This window comes from Macaca fascicularis, chromosome 15 (genome assembly GCF_037993035.2).
Source record: "Macaca fascicularis isolate 582-1 chromosome 15, T2T-MFA8v1.1".
NCBI lineage: Eukaryota > Metazoa > Chordata > Mammalia > Primates > Cercopithecidae > Macaca > Macaca fascicularis.
Window position 1 is genome coordinate 81,618,519 of NC_088389.1, and position 15,009 is coordinate 81,633,527.

At 35.8% G+C, this 15,009-nt stretch overlaps 1 protein-coding gene across 14 annotated transcripts in view; it reads right to left on the reverse strand.

Annotated features, from left to right (window-relative positions):
* The window catches only part of CNTLN (centlein), a 369,520-nt gene that overhangs the window by 251,279 nt on the left and 103,232 nt on the right, over positions 1-15,009 (reverse strand). The window lies entirely within an intron of this gene.

The window sequence follows — 15,009 nt, forward strand, 5'->3', positions numbered from 1 at the left end:
CAAACCAAACTAATGCATAAAGAAAATGTGGTATATATAAATAATAGAATACTACTTAGACATTAAAAAAATGAAATCATGCCATTTGAAGTAGCATGAATGGAACTGAAGGTCATTACATTAAATAAGTCAGGCAGAGAAAGACAAATACTGCATATTTTTACTCACATCTGTAAGCTAAAAACCTTATCTCATGGTGATTGGGAATACAGTGATAGATACCATATACTGGGAAGGGAAAGTGGGAGAATGAGGATGTATAAAGGTTGGTTATTGGAACTAATATGCAGTTAGACGGAAGAAATAAGTTCCAGTGTTTGATAGCACACTCAGGTTCCTATACTTGGGAACAACATCACGTATATTTCAAACCAACTTTATAGTCTTGATACCTACACATACAACTGATAGATACTCAAGGTGATGGAGACCCAAATACCCTGACTTCATCATTACAAATTATATGCATGTAACAAACACTCACATACACCCCATAAATCATAGATTATTACATAGCAATGAAAGGGAAAAAAAGGAATACACACACACACAAAAGTAATTCTAGAGCTAAAAAATACAACTGAAATAAAATATTCACTAGAGGGTTCAGCAGCAGATTTCAGCACAAAAAGTAATTAGATAACTAGAAGATAGAACAACTAAAATTATTGAGTCTGAAAAGAAAAAAAAGTGACCAGTGGGACACCACCAAGCAGACCAACATACACATTATGGGAATCTCAACCAGAGAGGGGACCAAGAAAATGGTAGAATTGCTGTTTGAATAAATGATGTCCCAAAACTTCCAAAATGTGATGAAGGACATGAATCTACAAATCCAAAAACCTCAATAAACTCCAAGTAAGATCAACAAAGTAGACTCCTATTGAGATACATTATAATCAAACTTGTGAAATTCAGCCTACAAAAAAAGAATCTTCAAAGTAGCAAGGAAGAAGTGACTCATCACATACATGGAATCCTTAATAAGAGTAAAAACTGATTTCTTGCCAGAAACCACAGAGTACAGAGGCACTGAGATAACATATTTAATGTACTAATGGAAAAAACAAACATTAACCTTGAATTTTCTATCCAGCAAAAACTGTCCTTGAAAAGTTAGGGAGAAATTAAGACATTTACAAATAAAAACTGAGAGAAGTCATTACCACTTCACCTGCACTACAAGAAATGCTAAATGGAATCCTTCAGATTGAAATGAAAGGACACAAGGCAGTAACTCAAATCCACATGAACAAATAAAGACTTCTAGTAAAGATAAATAGGTGGGCAAATAAAAAAGCCAGTATTATCTAGTTGGCTTCTAATTATCCTTTATATTTCCTACATGATTTCAAAAACAAACACATAAAAACTATATAAACTACATAAAAACTACATAAACAATGTATAAACTACTTATACATTAAGTACACATGTATAAGATATAACTTGTGACAACAATAATATAAAATGGATGGACAAAGCTGTAGAGGAGAAGAGTTTTGTATGCTATCAAAAACACTTTGTATCAATTCAAATTTTACTGCTATAAGTTTAGAAAGGTATATGCAATCTACATGGTAAGCACGAAGAAATTATCAATAACGTATATACTAAACAAATAAAATCGAAATCTGTCATAGAAAAAATCAGCTAAGGAAAGCAATAATGGAGAAAATGAGAGACATAAATAGCCGTAAAAAGAAAAAATGGCAGAAGTTAGTTCTTCCTCATTAATAATTTCTCTAAATATAAATGAATTAAATTCTCCAGTCAGAAAAAAAGAGATTGGCACAAGGGATAAAGAAAACATTCTACAATGATATGTTGTCTACAAAAGACTCACTTTAAATTCAAAGATACAAACAAGTTAAAAGGAATGTGATGGAAAAAGATATTTCATGCAAATAGTAACCAGAAGAGAGCTGGGGTAGACATAATCATATTAGAAAAGAAGAGACTTTAAGTCAGAAATGGTTACAAGAGACAAAAGATCTAATAATCAACTCATCGAGAAGATATAACAATAATAAACATGTAGGCACCAAACAATGGAGCCCCAAAACATAGAAAACAAACAATTAAAGAATTGACAGAGAAATAGAAAATGTTACAATAATAGTTGAAAATTCAGTATTCCACATTAACTAATGAAAAAGCATCTACATGGAAGGTTATTAATGATAAACATGGCTTAAACAACATTGCATACTAGATACACCTAGAAGGCATATATGAAATACTCTATCCCAAAACAGCAGAATAAACATACTACTCAAATACATATGAAACATTCACCAGGACACACCATGAGTTAAGTCATAAAATAACTGACAAAAAAATTTTTAAACAGTAACATAACACAAAGGATCTTCTCTAAATAAAATGGAATGAAGCTAGAAATCAACAGCAAAAGTAAAAAAGTAAAATACACAAGTATGTGGAAATTTAAAAACACACTCAGCCAGATGCAGTGGCTCATGCCTGTAATCCCAGAACTTTGTGGGGCCAAGGAAGGAGGATATCGAGGTCAAGAGATAGAGACCATCCTGGCTAATACAGTGAAATCCCGACTGTACTAAAAATACAAAAAAATTAGCCAGGCATGCTGGCAGGTACCTGTAGTCCCACCTACTTGGGAGGCTGAGGCAAGAGAATGGCGTGAACCTGGGAGGCAGAGCTTGCAGTGAGCCTAGATTGCATCACCGCACTCCAGCCTGGGTGACAGAGTGAGACTCCATCTCAAAAAAACAAACAAACAAACAAACAAACAAAAAACACTCAAAGAACCTATGGATCAAAGAAGAAATCACAAAGGAATTACAAAATATTTAGAGGTGAATATAAAGAAACACAACACACCACAACTACGCCATGTAGCAAATACAGTTGCTCAGAAGGAAATTTACAGCCATAAGCACCTATGTTTTAAAAAGACATATCTCATTAATATCCTAAGTTTGTAACTTGAGAACCTAGAAACAGAATAGCAAACTAAACTCAAAGATAGAAGAAAATAAATAATAAATATTAGAGTTGAAATTTTAAAAGGAGAAGGGATAGAAAAACAATTGAGAATCAAAGCAAAAGGTTATTTCCTCAAAAGAATGTTCAATTTTGCAAACCCTTAGCTAAACTACCAAAGAAAAACAAAGGATGCAAATAACTAAAATCCGAAATGACATGAGAACACTATTATTAACTATAAAGAAATGAAAATGATTATAAGATAATAAAAAGAATTATTAGATATATTACAATGAATCCATCTGATTCTGGGCTTTTGTTTGTTTGCAGACTTTTTGTTACTGACTCAACCTTGCTATTCATTACTGGTCCGTTCAGGTTTGCATGATGCTAAATACCTAATTAAATGGATTATTAGTTAGAGTAAGTATTAATAAGGAAGTTGCCATTTTATTACTTTTTTCTCTATATATAAAACAGCATTTTTGTCCTTCATTTCCTCTATTATTGATTTTCTTAGTTGACTTTTTATAGTGACACATTTTGATTCCATTTGTTTAGTATATATTCCATATTTATATAAATTATTAAACATATTTATAATTATCAATAATTTTCCTTCAAATTAAATAATTTAGATAAAATGGACAAATTGCTAGAAACACCTGGATTACCTAAACTGACTCAAGAACAGTCTTAACCAATATAACAAATGAAGAGACTGAGTCGCTTATCAAAACCTCCCAACAAAGAAAAATTCAGGGACAGGTAGCTTCACTGGTGAATTCTACCCAACATCTGAAGAAGAATACCAAACCCTCTAAAACTGTTATAACAACTAGAAGAGGATGTAATACATCCTAACTCATTCTGTAAGGACAGCATAATCCTGATACCAAGGCAAGTGTAAAATAAAGATATATCAATAATGTAAGGTTGGTTTAACATCAAAAAAATCAATTAATAGAATACACCACACCAGTATAATGAAAGAAAAGGGTGGGTGGGTGCAGTGGCTACACCTGTAATCCCAACTTTTTGGGAGGTTGAGGCAGGTGAATCGCTTTGAGCTCAGGAGTTCAAGACCAGCCAAAGCAACACGGCAAAACCATGTCTCTACAAATAATTAGCAAGGCATGGTGGCTGACACCTGTAGCCCCAGCTGCTTCGGAAGCTGAGGTTGGAGAATTGCTTGAGCCTGGGAAGCAGAGGTTGCAGTGAGCTCTGTCATGCCACCACACTCTAGCCTGGGTGACAGAGTGAGATCCTGTCTCCAAAAAAAAAAAAGAAAGAAAAAGAAAGACAGAAAGAACAGAGAAACCACATGATCATTTCAATAGATGCAAAAAAAGTAAAAGTATTTGGCAAAATCCAATATTCCCTTCATAATGAAAAACACCTGATGGGAGGAGGTAGAGCAAGATGGCTAAATAGAAGCCTCAAGCAATCATTCTCCATGCACAAACACCATATTGAACAACTATCCACATACAAAAAAAGTACCTTCTTAAGAACCAAAACTCAGGTTAGCAATCACAGTACCTGGTTTTAACATCATATTAAAGAAAGAGGCACTGAAGAAGGAAGGACAGACAGTCTCGAGTAACCCACACAACCCTTTCCGTATCCCCCAGCAGTAGCTGCATGGTGCAGAGACAGAAATTGTGTTCTTGGGAGAGGCAGAGCACAGGGACTGAGGAACTTTGCACTGCAACTCAGTGCTACTCTGTCATAGTAGAAAGCAACATGGGGCAGAACTCAGCTGGCACCATAGAGGGAACATGTAGACCAGCCCTAGCCAGAAGCAAATCTCCCAACCCAGCAGTTAGAACCTGAGTTCAGGCAAGCCCTGTCACAATGAGCTAATATGATCTGAGGTCCTAAATAAACTTGAAAGGCAGTCTAGGTCACAAGGATTGCAACCAGGCAGTCTTGGTGGAGTGCTAGACTCAGAGCCAGTGGACGTGAAGTGCATGTGACCTAGTAAAATACCACCCAGCACAGCACAGGGAATACTTATATCACCCTCATCTAAGTGAAGGCAGTGCAGCTCACAGCTCCATGAGAGACTCGTACCTTCTGCTAGAGAAGAGGAGAGAATTAAGAGGACTTCATCTTGCAACTTGGACTTCATCTTGCAACTTAAACACCGGCTGAGCCAAACTACAATAAGGCACCAGGGAGTGCCCTGAAGCACCCATTCCTGGACCTAGCTCCTGAACAACATTTCTAACCATGCCCTGGACCAGAAAAAAACAAACTCCTCTGAGGGAAAGGCCCAGTCCCAACAGGATTCATCTTCTGGGTGATAGACATGTGGAGAGACTTCTCAGCTTGAAGAAAGGGAAGAGAAGAGTGGGAAGGACTTTGTATTGAGGCTTGGTTACCAGCTCAACCGTAATGGAATAGAGGACCAGGTAAATTCCTACTTTTCCCAACTCCAGTCCCTGACTCCCGGATGGCCTATCTGCACATGCCAGGGCAAACTTGCTGTACTGAAGGGAAGGACACGGGTCTGGCTGGATTAAGAAATTGCTGATTGTGGAGTCCTTAGTCCTTGAGTAAACACATGCAATAACCACATAGTGGTATCCATGGGCCTTGGGTGAGAACCAGTGCTGCACTAGCTTCAAGTATGACCCAGCTCATTTCCAATGTTGGTGGTCACAGGGGTGCTTGTGTAACCCATCCACTAAATCCAGGCAGCTCATCACAGAGAAAGATTCCATTTGTTTCGGGGAAAGTAAGGGAAGAGAACAGTCTCTGCCCAGTAATCCAGGAAATTCTCCCGGATATCACACAAGACCACCAAGGCAGTATTTCTAATTCTATAAGAGGCACAGTGTTACTGGGCTTATAGTGCCCTCTAATGCAGATAAGGTTACAATGACCAAAGACATAGATCACAACATCCAAGTCCCTTCAAACACCAGGAAAGCCTTCCCGAGAAAGATGAGTACAAACAATCACAGACTGTAAAGAATGCAAAAGATACCTAAGTCTTCAATGCCCAGATACCAGTGAATATCCACAAGCATCAAATCATCCAAGAAAACATGACCTCACCAAATGAACTAAATGAATAACCAAGGGCAAATTGTGGAGAGATACAGATATGTGATCTTTCAGACAGATAACTGAAAATAGCTGCTTTGAGGAAGTGCAGTCAAGATAACACAGATAAGGAATTCAGAATCCTACAGATACATTTTTAAAATAAATTGAAGTTATTAAAAAGAATAAAGCAGAAATTCTGGAACTGAAAAATGTAACTGACATATTAAAGAATGCATCAGCCTCTTGAAAGCAGAACTGATCAAGCAGAAGAACTAGTTAGACTGAAGACAGGTTGTTTGAAAATACAGTCAGAGGAGACAAAATAAAAATGAGTAAAAAGAATGAAGCACACACACAAGATTGAGAAAATAAAGTGAAAAGGGCAAATCTAAGAATTACTTGCCTTAAAGAGAGGTAGAGAAAGGTCAGGCTAGAAAATGTATTCAAAGAGAAAATATCAGAGAACATACCAAACCTAGGGAAGAATATCAGTATCCAAGAACAAAAAGGTTATAGACCATGAAGTAGATGTAACCCAAAGAAAACTACCTCAAGGCATTTAATAATCAAAATCCCAAAGGCCAAGGATAAAGAAAGGATACTGAAAGCAGAAAAAAAAGCGCACACACACACACACACACAAATAACATACAACGGACCTCTAATACATCTGGCAGCAGATTGCAAAGTGGAAACTACAGGCCAGTAGAGAGTGCCATGACATATTTAAAGTGCTGAAGGAAAAAAAAAAACAAAACTTTTAACATAGAGTAGTATATCCATCAAAAATATCCTTCAAACAAAGACTTTCCCAGACAAACAAAAGCTGAGGGATTTCATCAACACCAAATCTGTCCTACAAGGAATGCTAAAAAAATTCTTCAATTTGAAAGAAAATTAAAAACGACATTAATAAGCAATAAGAAGCCATACAAAGGAACAAAGCTCACTGGCAAGAGTAAGTATATAGACAAATACAGAGTATTATAAAAGTGTAATTGTAGTGTAAACTACTCATATCTTGAGTAAAAACAACAAAAGGTAAATCTATCAAAAATAATAACTGTGACAACTTTCAAGACTTACTACAGTAGAATAAGATATAAATAAAAAGAACAAAACGGTACAAAACAGGATGAAGATTAGAGTTTATATTAGTTTTCTCATTGTTTGTTAATGTGTATATGCAATCAGTGTTAAGATGTAATCAGTTTAAAATAATGGGTGATAAAACAGTATATGCAAGCCTCATGGTAACCTCAAATCAAGACACATACAATGGATACATAAAAAATAAAGAAGAAATTAAATCATACCACCAGAGAAAATCACCTTTACTAAAAGAAAAACAGAAGGAAGAAAAAATGGAAGAGAAGACCACAAAACAACCAAAAACTTAAAAAACAAAAAATAACAAATGGTAGGAGTTAAGTCCTTACTTATCAATAATAATGCTACAGGTAAATGAAACAAATGCTCACTAATAATGCCGAAAGCAAATGGAACAAACTCTCCCCATGTACATATTTTTTCAAAAAGCAAGACTCAATCATCTGTTGCCCACAAGAAACTTCAGGGGACCAGGCATGGTGATGCACACCTGTAACCCCAGCACTTTGGAAGGCAGAGGCAGGAGAGTCACTTGAGCCCAGGAGTTTGAGATCAGTCTGGGCAACATAGCAAGACCTCACTCTACAAAAAATTAAAAAACAAAAATTAGCGAGATATGGTGGTATATGCCTGTAGTCTCAGCTACTCAAGAGGCTGAGGTGGGAGGATTGCTTGAGCTTAGGAGGTGGAGGCTGAAGTGAGCCATGATCATGCCACTGTACTCCAGTCTGGGTAACAGAACAAGACCATGAGAAAAGGGAAGGAAGGACGGAAGGAAGGACGGAAGGAAGGACGGAAGGAAGGACGGAAGGAAGGAAGGAAGGAAGGAAGGAAGGAAGGAAGGAAGGAAGGAAGGAAGGAAGGAAGGAAGGAAGGAAGGAAGGAAGGACTTAACCTAAAAATACATACAGATCAAAAATAAAAGGGTGAAAAATATATTCCATGCAAATGAAAACCAAAATAGAGCAGAAGTAGCTATACCTCCATCACACAAAATAGATTTCAAGACAACAACTATAAAAAGAAATAAAGAAGATCATTATATAATGCTAAAGAGGTCAATTCAGCAAAAGACTGTAACAAATGTAAATATATATACATGCACCCAACACTGGAGCATCAAGATATATAAAGAAAATATTATTATAGCTAAAGAGAGAGAGGCCCCAATACAATAAGAGCTGGAGGCTTCAACACCCCACCTTCAGCATTGGATAGGTAATCCAGACCATAAATCAACAAAGAAACAAGACTCATCTGCACTACAGACCAAATGTACCTAATAGATATTTACACCACATTTCATCCAATGGCTGCAGAATACACATTCTTCTCCTCAGCATGTAGCTCATTCTCAAGGATAGGCCATATGTTCACCACAAAACAAGTGTAAACAATTCAAAAAACTAAAATTATATCAACCATCTTCTCTGAGCACAGTGGAATAAAACTAGAAACAAGTAACAAGAAAAATTTTGGAAATGACATATCACATGGAAATTAAACAATATGCTCCTGAATGACCAGTAGGTCAATGAAGAAAGTAAGAAGAAAACTGAAAAATTCCCAGAAGCAAATGATAATGGAAACACACCATACCAAAACCTATGGGCTACAGTGAAAGTAGTACTAAAAGCAAATTTTATGCTATAAACATCTACATCAAAAAAGCACCTAACAAATAAACAACCTAATAATGCATCCTAAAGAACTAGAAAAGCAAGAGCAAACAAAATGCAAAATTATTAGAAGAAAAGAAAGAATAAAGGTCAGAGCAGAAATCAATGAAATTGAAACAAACAATACAAAAGAACAATGAAAAGAAAGTTGGTTTTTTGAAAGATAAACTAAGTGGACAAAACATTAGCCAGATTAACTCAGGAAAAAAGAAACCCAAATAAACAAAATCAGAGATGAAAAAGTAGACATTACAACAGATACTGCAGAAATTCAAAGGATTATTAATGGCTACTATGAGCAACTATATGCTAATAAATTCAAAAATCTAGAATAGACAAATTGATAGACACATACAACCTACTAAGACAGAACCATGAATAAATCCAAAACCTGAACAGATCAATAACAAGTAATGAGATTGAAGCCTTAAATAAAAAGTCTACCAGAAAATATGTCTCCCAGCTTCACTGTTGAATTCTACCAAACATTTAAATAAGAACTAACCCCAATCCTGCTCAAACTATTCTGAAGAATAGAGAAAGGAATACTTTCAAACTCATTCTACAAGGTCAGTATTACCCTGATACCAAAGTCAGACGAAGACACATCAAAAAAAAGAAACTACAGGCCAATATTCCTAATGAACACTGATACCAAAAATCCTCAATAAAATATTAGCACCAAATCAAAAAATCATTCATCATGACCATGTAGAATTCATCCTAGGGATGCAAGGATGGTTTAACATATGCAAATCAATCATTAGGATACATCATGAGATACATCATATCAACAGAATGAAAAACAAAACCTGGCCAGGTGTGGTGGCTCACGCCTGTAATCTCAGCACTTTGGGAGGCTGAAGCAGGCAGATCATCTGAGGTCAGGAGTTCGAGACCAGCCTGGCGAACATGGCAAAACCCTGTCTCTACTAAAAATACAAACATTAGCCAGGCATGGTGGTGCATGCCTGTAATCCCAGCTACTCAGGAGGCTGAGTCAGGAGAATCACTTGAACCCAGGAGGCAGAGGTTGCAGTGAGTCAAGATCGTGCCACTGTACTCCAGCCTGGGTGACACAGCGAGACTCCATCTCGAAGACAAAAGCCAAAACAAAACACATGATCATTTCAATTGATGGTGAAAAAGCATTTGATAAAATTCAACATTGTGTCATGATAAAAACTCTCAAAAAAACTGGATATAGAAGGAACATACCTCAAAACAATAAAAGCCATAAATGACAACCTGGAAGCTAGTATCACACTGAATGTGGAAAAGCTGAAAGCTTGATGCTAAAATCTGAAACATGACAAGGATACCCACTTTAACCACTGTTATTCAGCACAGTACTGGAAGCCCTAGAGCAATCAGACAAGACAAAGACAGAGCATCCAAGTTGGAAAGGAAATAGTCAAATCATCCTTGTTTGCTGATGATATAATCTCATATTTGGAAAAACCTGAAGACTCCACCAAAAACCTATTAGAATGAATAAACAAATTCAGTAAAGTTGCAGGATACAAAAGTAACATACAAAAATTAGCAGCATTGCTATAGGCCAACAGTGAACAATCTGAAAAAATAATTAAGAAAGTAATCCTACTTATGATAGCTACAAATAAAATTAAATACCTAGGAATTAACCAAAGTAGTTAAAGATCTCTACAGTGAAAACTATAAAACATGGATGAGAGAAACTAAAGAGGACACACACACACACACACAAAAAAAAAAAAAAAAAGGAAAGAAATACCTTGCTCATGGATTGGGAGAATCAATATTGTTAAAATGTCCATACTGCCCAAAGCCATCTACAGATTCTATGCAATCCCTATCAAAATACTAATGACATTCTTTGCAGATTTTTTTTAAATCTGAAAATTATATGGAATCACAAAAGACCCAGAGTAGCCAAAGCTATCCTGAGCAAAAAGAACAAAACTGGAGGAATCACATTACCTGACTTCATATTAGATTACAAAGCTATAATAACCAAAATGACATGGTACTGTCATAAAAACAGACACATAGACCAATGGAGCAGAAGAGAGAACTCAGAAATACAGTGATACATCTACAGCAAACTCACTGTTAACAAAAGTGCCATGAAAATACATTTGGGAAGACAGTCTCTTCAGTTAATGGTGCTGGGAAAATTGGATATACATATGCAGAAGAATGAAACTAGACCCCTATCTGTTGCCATATACAAAATTCAAATCACAATGGATTAAAGACTTAAGTCAGACCTCAAACTGTGAAGCTACTAAAAGAAAACATTGCAGGAACTCTACAGGACACTGGACTGCACAAAGATTTCTTGAGTAATACCCCACAGGGACAGGAAACCAAAGCAAAAATGTACACATGGGATCACATCAAGTTAAAAAGCTTCTGCACAGCAAAGAAAGCAATCAACAAAGTGACAATATCTGCAAACTATCCATCTGACAAGGGATTAATAACCAGAATATATAAGGAACTCAAACAACTCCATGTGAAAAAAAATCTAATTATCTGATTTAAAAAGGGACAAAAGATGTGAATACACATTTCTCAAAAGACAAACAAATGGCAAATAGGTATTTGAAAAGACATGGATATCCACTCTTTCTCTATTTAACACTATACTAGGATTTCCAGCAGGAAAATATAAAATAAAATGAAATTAAAAGCACTCAGATTAGAAAGGAAGAAGTGAAACTATGTCTACTTGCAGATGTCGTGATATGACATGTAGAAAGTCTTAAGGAATTAACTAAAAAAAAAAAAAATCAGAATTAGTTAACCTATTCAGAAAGGTTGCAGCATACAAGATCAGTATACAAAACTCAATTGTGTATCTATACATTATGAATGAATGACCTGAAGAGAAAATTAAAAACAGTTCCCATTATAATAGCATCAAAAATAATAAAATATTCAAGAATGCATTTACCCAAAGAAGTGCAAATTTATACCCTGAAAGATACAAAACAACTGAAAAAATTGAAAAAGACCAAAATAAATGGAAAACATTACATGTTGATGGATCAGAAGATTCTTAATATTATTGAGATAATAATACTCCCCAAACTGATTTACTTATTCAAGGCAATCTCTATTAAACTCTCTGATGGCTTTTTTGGCCAGAAGAAAAAAGATAACTCTTTTTTTTTTAGTGTTTTTTTTTTGAGACGGAGTCTCGCTCTGTCGCCCAGGCTGGAGTGCAGTGGCCGATCTCAGCTCACTGCAAGCTCCGCCTCCCGGGTTTACACCATTCTCCTGCCTCAGCCTCCTGAGTAGCTGGGACTACAGGCGCCCGCCACCTCGCCCGGCTAATTTTCTTGTATTTTTAGTAGAGACGGGGTTTCACCATGTTAGCCAGGATGGTCTCAATCTCCTGACCTCGTGATCCACCCACCTCGGCCTCCCAAAGTGCTGGGATTACAGGCTTGAGCCACCGCGCCCAACTGAAAAATGGTAATTCTAAAATTCATATGAAAATATAACAGACGCAGAATAGCTAATCCAGAAAAAGAAAAAATATGGAGGACACATATACCCCAATTTCAAAACTTGCTACAAATGTGCAAAAATCAAGAGAATGTGGCATAGGCAGGAGGACAGATGTATAGATCAAATAAATAGAACTGAGGTCCAAAAATGAACGCTTATATTTACAGTCAACTGATATGCAAAAATGGTATCAAGACAATTCAGTGGGGAAAAAATAATTTTCTTCAACAAATGGATCCAGTATGTACACAAAGGATTTGAATAGACATTTCTCCAAAGATAGTAATACATGAAAAGATGCTCACCATCATTTACCATCACGAAAATGTAAATCAAAACCACAATGATTTGAGACTAGCCTGGCCAACATGGCAAAACCCCATCTCTACTAAAAATACAAAATTATCTGCATGTGGTGGCACGTGCCTGTAGTCCCAGCTACTCGGGAGGCTGAGGCAGGAGAATAGCTTGTATCCAGGAAGGCAGAGGTTGCAGTGAATCGAGATCACGCCACTGTACTCCGGCCTGGGCGACAGAGCAAGACTCTGTCTCAAACAAATGAACAAACAAAAAACCATAATGAGGTATCACTTCACATCCCTGAGGTGGCTATAACAAAAAGGGCAAAAAATTACAAGTATTGATGAGAAGATGGAAAAATCAAAACCCTCATAGTGTCTGAATGTAAAATGGTGCAGCAGCTTTGGGAAATAGTCTGGCAGTTCCTCAAAAGCTTAAAAAGAGTTACCATATGACTCAATAATTTCACTCCTAAGTATATACCCAAAAGAAATGAAAATATATGTACATGTAGGAAATAAAAAGTAGTATCTTTTCCTTACCCATAGCAAGGTTCATGGCTGACATCCCAGTAATAAAAGACAAATTACTAAGAGAAAAATATAACATTTATTTAACCAAAGTTTTACATGACACAGTAGATGTTGGAAATGAAGACCCAAAGACCCAGGGAAAACTGTGTGTTTTTATGGACAGTCATGCAAAAGTGTGACTGGAGGACAAAGGCATATGATCCTGTGGTAAAATAAACTTATTAGAAAGGACTGTTTGTTCAAATTCTTCTTGGACTCTAGGTACAAGACAGAACCTCTCTGAATGAGGGTTGTAAGATCTACTTTCCAGGAAGGTAGCTATGAGAATTCTTTTATGACCATGCTTCATGGGAGAAAGCTGGGAGAAGATCAGTGAACAACCTTGCTGCTTTTGTGGATACTGAGTAAATGATGTGGACCATCACATCCAAAAATAAATTATAAATAGATTAAAGACTTTAGGGTGGGGAAAACTTTGTCATATAAAACTTTTAAAGCAAAAACATTTGAGAATAAAATAATAAAATGACTACCAAAATTCACAAACTTTTGAAATTCCAGTTTTCCTTATTCAAGGTTTATAGAACAAGGTATTTATAAGATACAAAATATTAGTATGCAAAATAAATAATGAATGCCCAAAAAGCAGTAAGAAAAAGACAATAACCCCATGAGAAAAAAATGTTACACAACTACAAGTCACAGCAAATCCCAGAACTGATTATTCAAATAGAATAAATAAGGAAATAAAAATTATCACCAAATAATCATGTAGCTGTGAATTAACACAAGTACTGGTTTACCCTTATCACACTTCCAAATTGTTTAAAGCTTGCGCAGAAGCAGAAACTGATACAAAAATTAAGAAAATAAATCCACCAGAATTCAGTTCTCTCAATGGCTCAGTCAACCCATGATTGTGCACTAATAGACTTAAATATTTCCATAAATAATCTGCAACAGGTTTATACTCCGAGAAAGATGTATCCTTCTCCCCTAACTTAAATATTCTTGCATACATGCATATACACACCCATACATCCATACATATTACATCGTCCCTCAGTATTCCTGGAGGATTGAATGCAGGACTCTCCACAGATACCAAAACCCAAGGATGCTTTAAGTCTCATATATAAAATGGCATAGTATTTGCGAATACCCTACACACGTTCCCACATACTTTAAATCATCTCTAGATCACTCAAAATACCGAATACAATGTAAACAGCTGTTATATCGTATTTTTACTTGTATTGTTTTCTATTATTGTATTGTTACTTTTAATTGTGGTTTTTTTTTCTGAATAGTTTGACCCACTGATGCAGAACCTGCAGACACATATGGTCAGCTGCTTATAACTATTGAATAGCTCTGTGTGTGTGTGTGTGTGTGTGTGTGTGTGTGTGTGTGTGTGTTCTTTTTAGGGGTATACACATTGAGAGACCACCATATTTACTAGCACTATAATCTGGATCTGGCCTTTTCAACAAAATCTATAGTTAAAAAAAAAACATGCAATTTAATAAGAAAAGAAATTAGCAAAAACCTCTAAAGACCAAGAGAATGCCATAAAAAAGTATTATTTTGAAAAATACTCATAAAAAAATGTAAGAAACCACTGCCTCACTTGATTAGCCTTTTAAAAGGGTATAAGAATATAATGATTGATTGTAACTTTTATCTTCTATAAAAATAAAAATAAAAATTTCCCACAAATAAGGCCCTTTCCTTTAAAGTCAAAGAAAGCACCACCGTAGAACCACATATTTGTATTGTTTAACAGTTTAGTATTTTTTATACTTTATATTTTAAAGGATCTAGAAAATAGTCTTAAAAACCATATTGCAATAAATTCT